Source organism: Amyelois transitella, chromosome 24, assembly GCF_032362555.1.
Source record: "Amyelois transitella isolate CPQ chromosome 24, ilAmyTran1.1, whole genome shotgun sequence".
NCBI classification, from domain to species: Eukaryota; Metazoa; Arthropoda; class Insecta; order Lepidoptera; family Pyralidae; genus Amyelois; species Amyelois transitella.
In genome coordinates this window covers 1,112,974-1,127,050 of record NC_083527.1, presented here as the reverse complement: position 1 = coordinate 1,127,050, position 14,077 = coordinate 1,112,974, and the positions used below count along the sequence as shown (strand labels likewise).

The 14,077-nt window shown below is 33.7% G+C and overlaps 1 protein-coding gene across 1 annotated transcript in view; it reads right to left on the bottom strand.

The window, feature by feature from the left end:
* The window catches only part of LOC106142501 (agrin), a 44,122-nt gene extending 30,907 nt beyond the window's left edge, over positions 1 to 13,215 (bottom strand). Inside the window, exon 1 of the mRNA XM_060951129.1 lies at positions 13,106 to 13,215. The gene's annotated coding sequence lies outside the window, so the exon portion shown is untranslated. The remainder of the gene's footprint in view (positions 1 to 13,105) is intronic.
* Positions 13,216 to 14,077: the final 862 nt, after the last annotated feature.

Genomic DNA, 14,077 nt, shown 5'->3' with positions numbered 1-14,077 from the left:
TATTACTAAACTACCCCTTTGATATCTAAAGAGAGCATATTGACAGGACGCGTAGAAGATCTTATTAAAATAGACGATACTGAGAATATAATATGTATTGTCTGCGGGAATCATGGCAGAATTATTGGAATTATTGGAAGACCCGAGTCAAAATAATATAAATAACTGGAATTTTTCACAGTTCTATTCAAATGGAATAAGAGATTTAGCATTTTCTTATAACATAAAACAAAATATACATCGTACTAATTTACTGCGAAGGTTTTCATACAAATCTACTAATACGGACATGAAAGTTAAGGTTTATAAACATGGGGTTCTTTTTAGGCGACGGGCAGAGACCTGACACTACTTCAATCTCAATTCTATCATTAAGCCAAATACCTGTACGTGGCCTTCCAATCTTTTCAAGACTGTTGGCTCTGTAACCCCGCAAGGAATATAGACGTGACTATATGTATATAAACTATCATGACCTATAAGGTAAGTGCGATAAACTCGATTCTTAACAAAATTACAATCTATTTTCGCACTCATATCATCAAGAATAACCAAACCTGTTCCTTTACTCCGTTGCAAAATATTTATAGTCATTCTAAGGGTTTTTTTTTATTCTCATTATCTCATAATATTCACTGGTTCATATTCCACCTTTATTACTTTCACATTTTGTTTCAAATTCCTTTGCAGTATTAAGAAGGGCTGCATGTGAATGATTTTTGTCCGGTGCAATAACAACTTTTATGATTCATAATTTATTTTTAATGTCATCAGATTTAATTAGACCGGTGAAAAGTTTGAGACCTAGAAGATAATGTTTTAATAATACATTCACATACCAACCGTAACCCTTTAAATGGAAATAAAGTGACAATAACAGATAATTCAAATAATAAACCTCACAATGGCCATACGAAATTGCCAGCATTCGTGTACAAAGGCGACAATAATTTAAATTTACAATTGAATGGTAATTCAGAATTATTTACTGAGTCCAATACGTCTGAAGATCGTGATAATATTAGAAAGGTCGGAAGGTACATTGATTTAATGTTAGGATTGAATCTTAAATTTACACGATAAAGTCAATTGTTCTAAACTTAACTTGAAAGGAATTAGCCGATGTAAACTTTTTAATATTTTTTACTTTTTTTTTTAAATTGACCATCATTCTGCCAGTGAAATTTTTGAAAAAACATAAGGAAACAGATTTTTTCTCAAAATAGTATTCAATTTAGGAATTAAGTAAAACAAGATTCTTTACACTTTTCTGTCGTGGGCTGGAAGTAATTTTTCTAGAAAAAGGTATGTACTAAATTTGTTTTTAGTTTTATGTCTTTTCTTATTTTATCCTTGATGTACATTAAATATACTCGTATAAATAATAAACAAAATAATTAAAAAGACTGAAAATTGAGTAAAATAAATTGATTAAGGCTATACGTGTAAAGATTGACTTATATTAAAACAACATTTAACATTAAAGTATGAATGACTTAGAGTTAGTTAACCATGCTTCTTTATTATCATTAATTCATCTTGCAGACACATTTAATTTTATTTCGTCATACATTTTTAAATAGTGTCAAAGAGAAAACAGTAAACATGACCCAGAAAATGCGTTGTCTATACAAAACATGCATTTTGAAGTTTATCACAAATATGGAAATTTATTCCAAACTGTAGAATCAGACCATTTTATACAGGCGTACATACATTATGCTTTCTACAGTTTCGATCAAGGGAGTTTGGTCTTTCGTAGCAAAGTTTTAGAGTACAATATTGTTGGTGAGTTGAAAAACAATTCTAGGTTGTCTAGAAACACATTTTGTGTTACGATTTTAGATTCAGATCTTGTATTCTATCAAATAACAGTGGTGTTCCTCAAGGTAAAGTATTAGGTCCCGTATTGTGTATGTTCTCACCCACACTGAATCTGGTAACATAAAATCTAGTTTACTTCCCAGAATCGGAGCTCGTTGTGATTCTCAAAACTATCTTAGTTTTCTATTGGACATTCAAAGCACCACTTGACCATGACTTTATTTTGCTTTGAAAACAGATAAAATTCTCTCCAGATAATGGCAAACCTTCTTTCGTTTTCTGCATGCACACTAAAAGAAGTTTAGTGACTAGACTACACTAACTAAGTTTTCTGATAATTGTTATTTATCATAGGCTATCTCCAACTAATCTATCAAGGACTGAAAATATGATCCGCAAAAATCAATAGGATAAGAAGACTGTTGTTTTAGCTGTAGAAATCAAGTTTTATAATACTAGATTAGGTATTCGAAATTATTAAAAGTAAATTGACGTCCGATGAAAATGCTGCAGTGTAGTTTGTTCCGTCGCTTCTTCTACATATGCGCTTTGGAAGCGGTAGTAGTTATAATTAGATTAAAATTATGTGACGTCAATAAGTGATACCATGTATCCAATTTTGAAAATAAATCTATTCTATTCTGAACAAAACTGCGGGCACACATATACATAAATAAAATCACCTTTCCCAGAGGGTTAGGCAGAGACTACTTCTTTCTACTTTCCTCGATCCTTACATACTTCCTTCGCTTCATTAACATTCTTAACTCTCATCATGCAAGCTCGTCCATTTAATACCTACCTTGACTTTTGACAACGTGTATTTGTAATGAACCAAAATATCACTTAATATAAATATCACGTAACTATCATTAAGTGATACTTGTTATGAACAGTCATCACTGAATCGCAAGTGTAATATGCGCTGATTTAGCGGTCGGCTGACTTTTGCATGGAATCAATTACAGAGGGCAATGACCTTTGGATGCAAGTTGAATTCTTAAAGGTGCGCGATGATTAAGTATCGCTGAATAATAGTGCAGTGATTTAAAATAACTGAACGTGGCCATTCAGTCTTTTCAAGACTGTTGGCTCTGTCTGCCCCGCAAGGCATATAGACGTGACCATATATATGACAGGTTGCTTGCTACTAGCACATCGCTTAAAAAAAGAATCCTATGTTTGTAAGCCTATCTCTTAGCCGTTTTTTTCGGGAAAGAGATGGAGTGGTCCTATTCTTTTTTATATTGGTGCCGGGGACTGTACGGGCTTCCATTTTTATTATCTTTATTTTTATATCCTACTACTATTATAAAGGCGAAAGTTTGTATGGATGTATGGATATTTGTTACTCTTTCACGCAAAAACTACTGAACCGATTACCATGAAATTTGGTATGTAGGTAGCTGAAGACCCAGAATATCACATAGGCTACTTTTTATCCCAGAGTTCCCGCGGGATTGATAGGGTTTCCATGCGGACGAAGTCGCGGGCGGCCTCTAGTTTTTTATAATTTCTTCACGTTATTATTTATCAACGAAATATGAAGAGAAGTTACATATAAATACACGTCTTTGCTACGTTTTTCGCGATTTGAGAACCTGTGTGCCACGCTTTTTTATTCGGCACACCTTAACCGTTCGACCATAGACTTTACGGCATCTCTTTGACCTGGATCCAAAGAAGAGAAAATTCTACGAGTCCAGTGCAACAGCGTGCATTCACAATTTTGTCAAGTCACAGACGCCATAATAACTAGTTTGTCGACACGCGTATACTACGTTTTACAGAAATCAGTGTCTTAGCATAAAACAACGAGAGTGCAGAAGGTGAACTTTGATATACATATAGTCATGTTTATGCCCCTTGCGAGGTAGACAGAGCCAACAGTCTTGAAAGACTGAAAGGCCGCGTTTTGTTAAAAGTTCGTTTCGCGCCTGGCCGAGATTCGAACCCGTAAACAGTGTCACAGACAAGCGCGCTACCGCTTCGCTACAGTGGCCGTCAATTTTATTAGTTATCATGAAACGAAAAATGATGGATCAGTTTATTTTTTTGGTCGTTTGAATTGGATTTTATCATGTATTTTTTTCGTTTCATTCCGTTGACAAAACCTCACATCTGTAAATAAATATAAATATATATATGGGACAAATTACGCAGGTTGAGTTAGCCTCGAAGTAAGTTCAAAACTTGTGTTACGAGATACTAACCCAACGATACTATATTTTATAATAAATACTTATAAAAATAAATATCCACGATCCAGGCCAATCAGAGAAATTTATTTCCTCATCATACCCTTACCGGGATTCGAACCCGTCCCGGTTTCACAGACAAGCCTATTTACCGCCGCGCCACAGAGGCCGTCAAAATTCGTCTGTGCCCTCGCTATTTTACAACACGCCTCTCCCAAACGAAGTGAAAGCTGGAAACACATGCAGAATACGAGACTTAACCACTTATCCTAAAATAAGTAAGTGCGCACTAAATTGAAGTAAAGTAGCACGTTTACAATACATACATACATACATATGGTCACGTCTATATCCCTTGCGGGGTAGACAGAGCCAACAGTCTGGAAAAGACTGAATGGCCACGTTCAGTGACAGGTTGCTTGCCTATCGCCTAAAAAAGAATCCCAAGTTTGTGAGCCCTATCCCTTAGTCGCCTTCGACATCCATGGGAAAGAAATGGAGTGGTTCTAATCTTTTTTGTATTGGTGCCGGGAACCACACTGGATTCCATCTGGAAGCCATACAGCTGAACGTGCCCTTTCAGGCTTCAAGACTGTTGGCTCTGTCTATCCCGCAAGCGATATAAACGTAACTTTATGTTACAAGAATACTTTATTACTTTCACTTTACTATACACCCATGCGACAAACTCTGCCTACCAGTTCTCCGACCAATGACTCTGACTACCCCTTTAGCGACAAGACGTAAATATGTTTGTGAATGAAAAATAGATAAAGTAATTTAATTCCTTTTGTTTTTGTGACTTGTACTGTATAATATGTATGACAGTTTGCAAAAAAAAATTTTATGTACCGACAACGGTCAAGTAAACTGCTGAACGTGACCTACGTGTACGGAATATTAAATGGTTAGAAATAATATCTTTATTTGACTGTGTACAATAATAGGGTAATGCTTTTTACATTTTATTTAAGTAGGTCTGATATAACAAGTGATGTTGTTAGGATCAAAGATTATATTATGACTCATAGTTGGCAAATAAACGTTTGATTTGAATTTGAATTTGAATCTCTTGTCTTGGCGTATTCCCAGTTGCACCTTCTGCCTCCTGCCTACATATATACATAATAATCACGTCTATATCCCTTGCGGGGTAGACAGAGCCAACAGGCTTGAAAAGATTAAAAGGCCACGTTCAGCTGTAGGTACGAGTTACTGATGGAATTGAAATTTTTATATGTGTATTGCTATGAATTCTTCACAAATTGTATAAATTTTCACTTCACAATAAAAATCTTAATCTTGTTACCGAGTGCAACCAACTAACGGTTAACGTTAATGCCAGAAACAGGAAACGTGCCAGTTAATTTACTATTCATAGTTATTTAACTGCTAATAACAGTTACGTAATAACTTTAAGTGATAACTGGCGTAGTGAAAACGTTTTTATGTTAATTATTAACGTTGTCCTTTTTTACCTTACGAGAAAATCATACATACATAAAATCACGCCTTTTTCCCGGAATGGTAGGCATAGACTACATCTTTTCGGAGAAATTTAGGCTTTAAATCTTTTAATGATTAAGAGTTACGTTCAGATGGATGGCTTAGTGATGGAATTGAGATTCAAATAGTGACAGGTTGCTGTCATATCGCCTTAAATTAGAATACCAAGTTTATAAAGCCTTTTCTCTCTATTGAATTTTACAATTTGCGCTGGAAGACAAGCATAAAGGTTTACACTTGATGAGAGAGCTTTTCCCTTAGTCTCCTTTAAAGATATCCTTGAAAAGAAATAAAGCCGCCAAAAACCATCACACATCTGAACGACTGTATTTATACTTACTATATTTTTGAGCAAACTTATTATAAAAAAAAGGATTTTTTCCCACGGAACGAATTTGTCATTAAATTAGAAATTATAAAGGACTCTTATATATTTTGGCTTTACGCCAATTTCTCCATACATATACAGTGTCGGACACTAAATCTTAACAATTTGAATGCAACCCAAGATGTAACTACAATAGAATACATTTGCATAGACAACTAGCCAAGGCGATACGTCGTTTATTTCAGATCATAGAAATGAAGAGATATGGTTATATGCAATGCATACTGTATCGTGTGAATTTGAATGCAAAAACAGCTTAATAATATCGATGAAATTGCTTGCCAAAAATGATGGCTGCGTTATCAATCAAATAATTATATTTTTTTAAATCCGCTCTACACTCACGCGAGAAAAACCACGAGAAGTGTAAATGCGGATTCTATGTGAATCGGATCATTCGTTCCACAACTCACGTTGAAGAAAATGCTGCAGTGCAGTTTGTTACCGCTTTTTCTGCCGTAACACTTTGGAAGCGGCAGTAAACTTAGTTTTAAGTAATTGACTTGACTTTATCTGATTTAATAAAATAAATAATTGTTCTTATGTAGAGTGAAAGGCAAGATGGTATTGTCGTTATTTGAATTTGCCACATATTGCAGAATCATTGATAGCTGCAGATTTTTTTTTAAATAACTCTTCACCAGATACTTTTTCGTCTTTTTCAGTTCGGACAGAGTCTTTGTTTTGTTAGCTGCCTTCAAACATTAAAATTTAATTTCCTCCACTCTCTGATCTATAAAGATTGTTCGTTACGTGCGCACGGGCATGGTAACCGTTGTTATGATTACATTAACATAACTCTTCTTTTTATGGACGATTAGAATGTGATATAATTCTGTTGCATCAAATATTAACGCTATCTTCGGATCGCATAGTTTAACAAGTATGGTTTAATTGTCCGCCATTGCGTTATAATTAATGAGAGAGATTTTATGTTTTAATTAAGGGTTTGCCGTCTGGTTCCCGGCTCTTTAATAGAATAGGACGACTCCATCTCTTACCTGTGGATGTCGTAAGAGACGACTAAGGGAATGGCTAACTTGGGATTCTTCTTGTAGGCGATTGGCTAGCAACCTGTTAGGTACTATTTGAATTTCAATTTCATCACTAAGCGATTAAAACTAAACGTGGCCTTTCAGTCTTGAGCACTGTTGGTCCTGTCTATCCCGCAAGGAATACAGACGTGTATGTATGTATGTATGTTCATTTAGGGTATAGCGTCAGGCGTCTTTGTGTAAATACTTCTCGATGTTATGATCATTGGTGGTCAAACTCTCAGGGTCTTCCTCTTTCTCCTAGCGTTAGTCCCTGTAAAATCCTCACCTCTCTAAAGAGGAGCTTGAGGTGTACCTTTTTGACTATGTTCCTGGATTGGGCGAGTCAGGTCTTTACACGAAGCGACTCCCATCTGACCTCCGCAACCTTTGCAGGATCTTCCTACGTAGAGCATACATACTTTTATACAATCATAAATTGGTTTTAACTGTTAACGTTTCATATTTCATGGTCAATGGCTAGATAACATGACACACAAAGTTAATACTGTGAAGTTACCGTAAAGAGTTTTAATGCAAGTACAAAGAAATTTTGATCTCATTTGCATATTGAGCTAATGAATCCGTTAGTTGAGATTAATTTCATCTATGCTAATTTATAAAGCTGAAGAGTTTGTTTGTTTGATGGCGCTAATCTCAGAAACTATTGGCTCAAATTGAAAAATTATTTTTGTGTTGAATAGACCATTTATCGAGGAAGGCTTTAGGCTATATAATATGACGCTGCAACTATTAGTAGCGAAGGAATAATGGAAAATGTGAAAAAAAACGAGGAAAATTAATCATCTTTGAGGGCTTCAATGATGACCAAAATAACTATTCCACGCGGACGAAGTCGCGGGCACAGCTAGTTTATAATAAAACAAAAAAAGCATGATGGTCGAACTTTTTGGGCTCGAATATATGGCCCAATGAATTGTCCGAGTTATGTTCGTTAGTTTTCGATATAACCGATGCTCCTCTCCAGATAGGTGAGGATATAATCGAATCTAACGTCCAAAAAAAGAAAAACAAAAAGAAGAATTATCAATCTATATGTACATAATGACGTCTATATCGCTTGCAGGGTAGATAGAGCTAATAATCTTGAAAAGGCTAAAAGGCCACATTCAGCTTTGAACGTCAAATAGAAAGAGGTTGCTAGCTCAAAGCCTACAAGAAGAATCGCAAGCTCATTCAGGGTGGACAGATCTAAAGTTAATCGTTTCTGATTACAGCTATAAAAAGTTAATGAAAACAAAAGCTGTTGAGGTCACTATAACCACCACACTTGCTATTTCACAAGAAATCATCCGATCTGGAACAATACCCGCCACCTAGTTCCCTACTTCATATGTGACGATTGTTCAGTTCCCATAATCATTGTTCTTTTGTTTCAAATAAAGCAAATCTGTGTAATGAACTAGTAGATCTTTCCTCGTGTGCGATTGTGATTGCTTTTCTTTTTCTTCTGATTTTAAAACTTTCGCGTTGAATTTTACTATTTTTAAATACTACATGTATCAAACGCGCACGTAACGTACCTTTGTTTTATTTCGGAATTTGGAAATCATGTTACAATGATACGTATCGTACCTAGCGAATAAGGTAGCGAATACTTATTTTCTGCTTTAAGATGTTATAAGTTTCTTTATTTCTTATGTTTGCTATCGCCGTCAGCCCCTGCATCTCCTACACTCCATCTCATTTCAATGGATGTCGTTAAAAGCGACTAAGAGATAGGCTTATGAACTTTGTATTTCTTTTTAGGCGATGGGCTAGCAACCTGTCACTATTTTAATCTCAATTCTATAATTACGCCAAACAATTGAACGTGGCCTATCAGTCTTTCTAAGACTGTTTGCTCTGTCTACACCGCTAGGGATATAGTCGTGATTATATGTATGTATGTTGTACTCATACTTAAACTTACCGTTAACGTTTTGCAGAATTTTTTAAATGTTCCAATGCTGAAAACGGGATCTCACTGGTAAACGTTTAATGTAAAATGCTCTAATACCTAACTAGCATGGAAGATAACAATAGCAATAAAAGAAATACTGTTTTCAATTACCCCTATCATATCATCTGCCGAGCGAAACAGTGTGCTATAAACAACATTTATCTATCAGCTGATCGCAACTTCCATTTATAACATTGAAAATGTCAAGTCATTGCTTTAGAAAAAAGTCTGAATTAACAAGTAGAATTTCTCCGGTCCAAATTCGATTTCAATTGCCACCAATAAGTATTTAAATTAATTCAATCTTACCAATTATCGATACATGATTCTGATTTGAGTCATCTGGGCGTAGATTAAGGTCAACTATTCAATTGATTCTTGCATCTTGACTTTTTTGAAGAGAATTTTTGAGAAATTTAGCTTTACTTTCTATTTTAATAAGACGTCTGCTCTTTGCTTTGTGGGTTAAGTTGGGTCAGGTCAGGTTAAAGACTATGACTATCTCGTTTTTTCTGGTATATGTCTGTATATTTCCGTTTCATATTTCTTGCGCGTGCGTCGTTTATCTTCATGTCAATCATAGATTCGTTTTGGCAGTTTACCGGAGAAAGGTGTTAGTTTATTGAATCATTATTTAGTTTATCATTGACATGATCAGTTTTATTTCATGAATTGAATTTCGGGTCACTCGTGGTTGTCAAAGAAAATATATTTAAATAAATTAAGTTTAAATTACGTTTCGGTTATTATGCATTAATTTCAGCTCAAAATCAAAATATTAGTAGAAATTTCTATGGGAGCAAGGCCAAATAAAAATATTTTGCATTAAATAATAGGTTAATCTTCTGCTCTAAACTCAAATTAAGACGATATAACATCTAACTAAAAACGTACATCTGTAAAAAATGATAATAACATATTTTTATTCTACTTCCGAACACCTGCTATAGAAATGAAAGTTTACTTATCATTAGTTTACTAATGAATGTAAAATTGAAACAAGAAAAGTTAAGGGCTAATGGTTGTTTCATAATTGCATTTAAATATCAAGAAGCCATCAATCAGACTTCAATAGCAGATGCAATCGTTCAAAGTCAGTTCTCTGAATTGATGTGCAGTTGAGGCGATAAAAAATAAAAAAAGGCAAACATTCCGAGAGTGAAGTTTTACGTCCAAGACACGTAGGTCTGCCTGTGAATGCTTGGTTTCGAGTTACGTATAAAATATTATCCATTAGCTTTAACTATTGCCCATGGATTAGCTGCGTTCTGGGTAATAATGGTGCACTAATTTACAGGTAAGGATTTTAAGAGTTATTTTCCTCTTGGTCTCCTCTAAGAAATAAAATAAATCTACTGTTATTCTCTGGTTGTGTGTTTTCTCTGGATATAATAAATATATTTTTTTATTTATATTCTGCAATTCTGGTTAGTCTAGTTAGTCAAACAGTCAGGTTATTTTTATATATAAAAATAGATTAACCATATTCGAAATTTCTGTATAATTTTTTAGTAAAAAAAAGAATATTTTATGAAAGCTGCTTCCCAAAGTCATGGTGTTAAGTCAATGTAAAAAAAAAACAAATTTTGTACGAAATATCATTCAGATTTTTAAAATTTCTAGACTGTGGTTTTTTGTTTTATCATTTATTTTATTTATTAATATAAAATTACTTTTTTACTATGTAGAATTGGTATTTCCTCATAAGGATTGACCGTTACTTAGCGATGTATCAAAATATTTTCGTTTATACTCTTCCAAGTCAATCTGACCCACATCTTAAGTTATCTGATGAAAACGTTCTTGGAGATGCTAATTAGGTGGTATTTTCAACCGCCTTCAAAAGAAGGAGGCGGTATTCAATACTGTATTTTTATTAATATTTTTGTATCTTTGATAAGCGAGCACTCATTATAAACCACTCTAAAGTTTTTTTTTTTTGTTTAAAATCCTACACTCATGAGATGCCTGTACTAAAAAAAATATGATTTTTTGACAAAAATAGTATGATTATATATTTGTTATTAATTTATTTATCCACAGACACCTGTCAATTATCTTTTGGGAAAATAGGAAGGATTATTAGAAAAATTTATATGTACTAAACTCCAGAAATAAAATAAGAAAAAGTAGGATAATGTGACATAGATTAATTGAGCGTCATCTTGGAATTTTTTCAACGAGCAGTGCAACAAGTCTGGTCAAAACTAGTTTTTTATTCTGTGGCCTAATGGGAGCCGCATAACTCAATACACAATGGAGTGTAATCTGAAATCAAAACAACTAATTTAAACCAAGTAAAAGTTTAATTAATTCTTTTTGCCCCATTGTTTTAAATGTATTTTAAAAAAGTAATAGTTAAAGAAGTTTGTTGAGAAAATTATATTGACGTACCTATGCATTGTTAGCTGGCTGTTTGGGAAAATTGAGAAAAATTCAAAAGTGGAACATTAATTGAAAAAAAAATAATCGTTATATATAAAATTTTCATGTCACAATATTCGCTCCCGTACTCCTTTGAAATGTCTTGACCAATTCTCATGAAATTTTGTGAGTATATTGAGTAGGTCTGAGAATCGGTCAACATCTACTTTTCATACCCACAAAATGCAAAACAACGTTTGCCGGGACAGCTAGTCATTATATAAAAATACGTAGAAATAGTCTCTAGAAACTCAACGCCTAAAAGAAAAAAAAATAAGAATAAGTAATTTTGAAATCTTATGTATAACTAATTATATAAGTTTTTATTTTAATCACTCGACAAGAGTTATACTTTCAGATGGAAAAAGAAATCGTTTAATAAAATGCCAAATCCCAAGAACATTAATGAACTCTTAAAAGAAACTTTTCAATACAATACTTCTATGCTAGTTTTCTTTTTACCAATACATAAATGCTTTCTTTTTATTTCCTATCACAAAAAGAAACTTATTTAAAGTTAAAATTAAAATATATAAGGATTTTTAAAATAATTTTTACTATTTTTTTCTAGTTAAAATAGCTGTCACACGTAAAGGTTATAGAGAGATAACATCATCGTTACACTTTCGTTACTAGATTAGGTTATTTTTTTTATAATTGTAACAAAAAAAACCATTGTCTAACAATGTTTAAAAATTAAATTTCATATAATAAAGGAAAAGAACTTACATACATATGTATTATCACGTCTATATCCCTTACGGGGTAGACAGAGCCAACAATCTTGAAATGACTGAAAGGCCACGTTCAGCTGTTTGGCTTAATGACAGAATTGAGATTCAAATAGTGACATGTTGCTAGTCCAGCGCCTAAAAGAAGAATCCCAAGTTTATAAGCGATTGCCTTAGCTCGCTTTTAACGACATCCGTGGTAAATGGAAATCGAATAGTCCTATTCTTTTTTCTATTGGTGCCGGGAACCACACAGCAGTTACTTACTACAAAATATGATTTATGAGTACATTACGTATTGGGCAAGTGAACTGCTATGCAAGCCATAGTCTTGGTCATTAAATGCATACAATTTTTCGCCCGGGGCCATAATTGAGAATGTCATTATTTTGTTATAATTCATGTTAAGGTTTTGTTTGGTATTGCATTAGATAGCTACGAATTATTATGCTATTTAGGTTTTTTAAAACTAAATAATTATGTTTAATATTTAAAAATAACTTATAAATAGATATAACAATTCTTTTCTTTATTGATACCAATATAAAAGAAAAGAAAAGGATCACTCCATTTCTTTCCAATAAAAGTCGTAAAAGGTGACTAAGGGATGGGCGTATAAACTTGAGATTCTTCCGTTAGGCGATGGGCTAGAGACCTGTCACTATTTGAATCTCGATTCTATCATTAGGCCTAACAGCTAAACGTGGCCTTTCATCTTGTAAGTCTTTCAAGGCTGCTGTCTCTTTCTACCCCTCAAAGGATATAGACATAATTATAGAAAAAGTTGATTTATAAAAAAATTATACAGTTTGCTTTTTAACCCAACCAACTTAACTTTCATCGGAACAATTGACTTTGTTATAATTTCTACAAAATGCTTAAATTTTTAACTGCAATATTTTTTAATACTTACTATTACTTACCCGTTTATTTTTCTTTACCACATTAGCGATTTTTTTTTGCAAAATTATAAATAAATCTCCAAAAAAAAAACAAAAATTTTAAACAAGTTTAAAAAAATTAAAAAAAAAACTTACTCAAAATCGTGAACTTTATTCCTCACGCACTCGTCACAACACTAGTTCAAGTTCAATAACGTAACTCTACGGCGCTGCCCGCACGTGCGCTCTCTTCGACTCCCACAAAGAGACTGGCGAACCGATCAGACGACACTGATATATAACGTACAACTAGTTTTCTTCGTCTTTCACTGGTTTAAGCTGCGCCAACCATTTTCTGGGTTAATTAGGAGCTTGCAGCGTACATACGTTTTCTAAGCGTTTTCGAATGCGCGCTTGCTGTCGTGCTATGCTCTCCTGGTACATTTTGTCAGCTGTTTTGCGTACTTATTTATTAGAACCTTGCTAAACGTGGCCATTCACTTTTTTTAAGACTGTTGGCTCTGTCTACTCCGCAAGGGATATAGACGTGACCATATGTATGTAAGCTAAAACAGTTAGGGTTAAAAAAAATATGATCAAATTGGGAACCTTTTCCAAAAAATTGATGAGATCTCGCGAGATAAGGTAGATAGTGCTACTGCGCTTCGCTTGGCCCGTCTTGGCCGGCACTTCCGTGCTCCCAGACACTTCATTACTTAAACCAAAACAGTACATTACTTAAATCATTTTAATAATTAAAAAAAATAAATAACCAAAAGCGTTCTGCAAGGAGCTAATGCTGCCATCTTATGATCTCTTAGTAACTTTTCAGCTTTTTTGCATTTTAACGAAACTGCCATATTTGAAGAGGAAAATGGCGCATGCAACTTTTTGCAATGGATTTAAAACTGAAAGACCGAACGAAGTTGAAAAGAGATAATAAATTAAATCACATTTTTTTTATAATCTCCTACGACCATCTCCTACCTCTATCTCAAGACCCTGGTAACAAAAGAACTTTACAAGATGGACTAAAACCCAAATATGATAAACCCAAACTTTATTTATCATAATTATTAATTTCATATTTTGTATAGGTATAAATACGAGTATATTACTTTTGTTTGA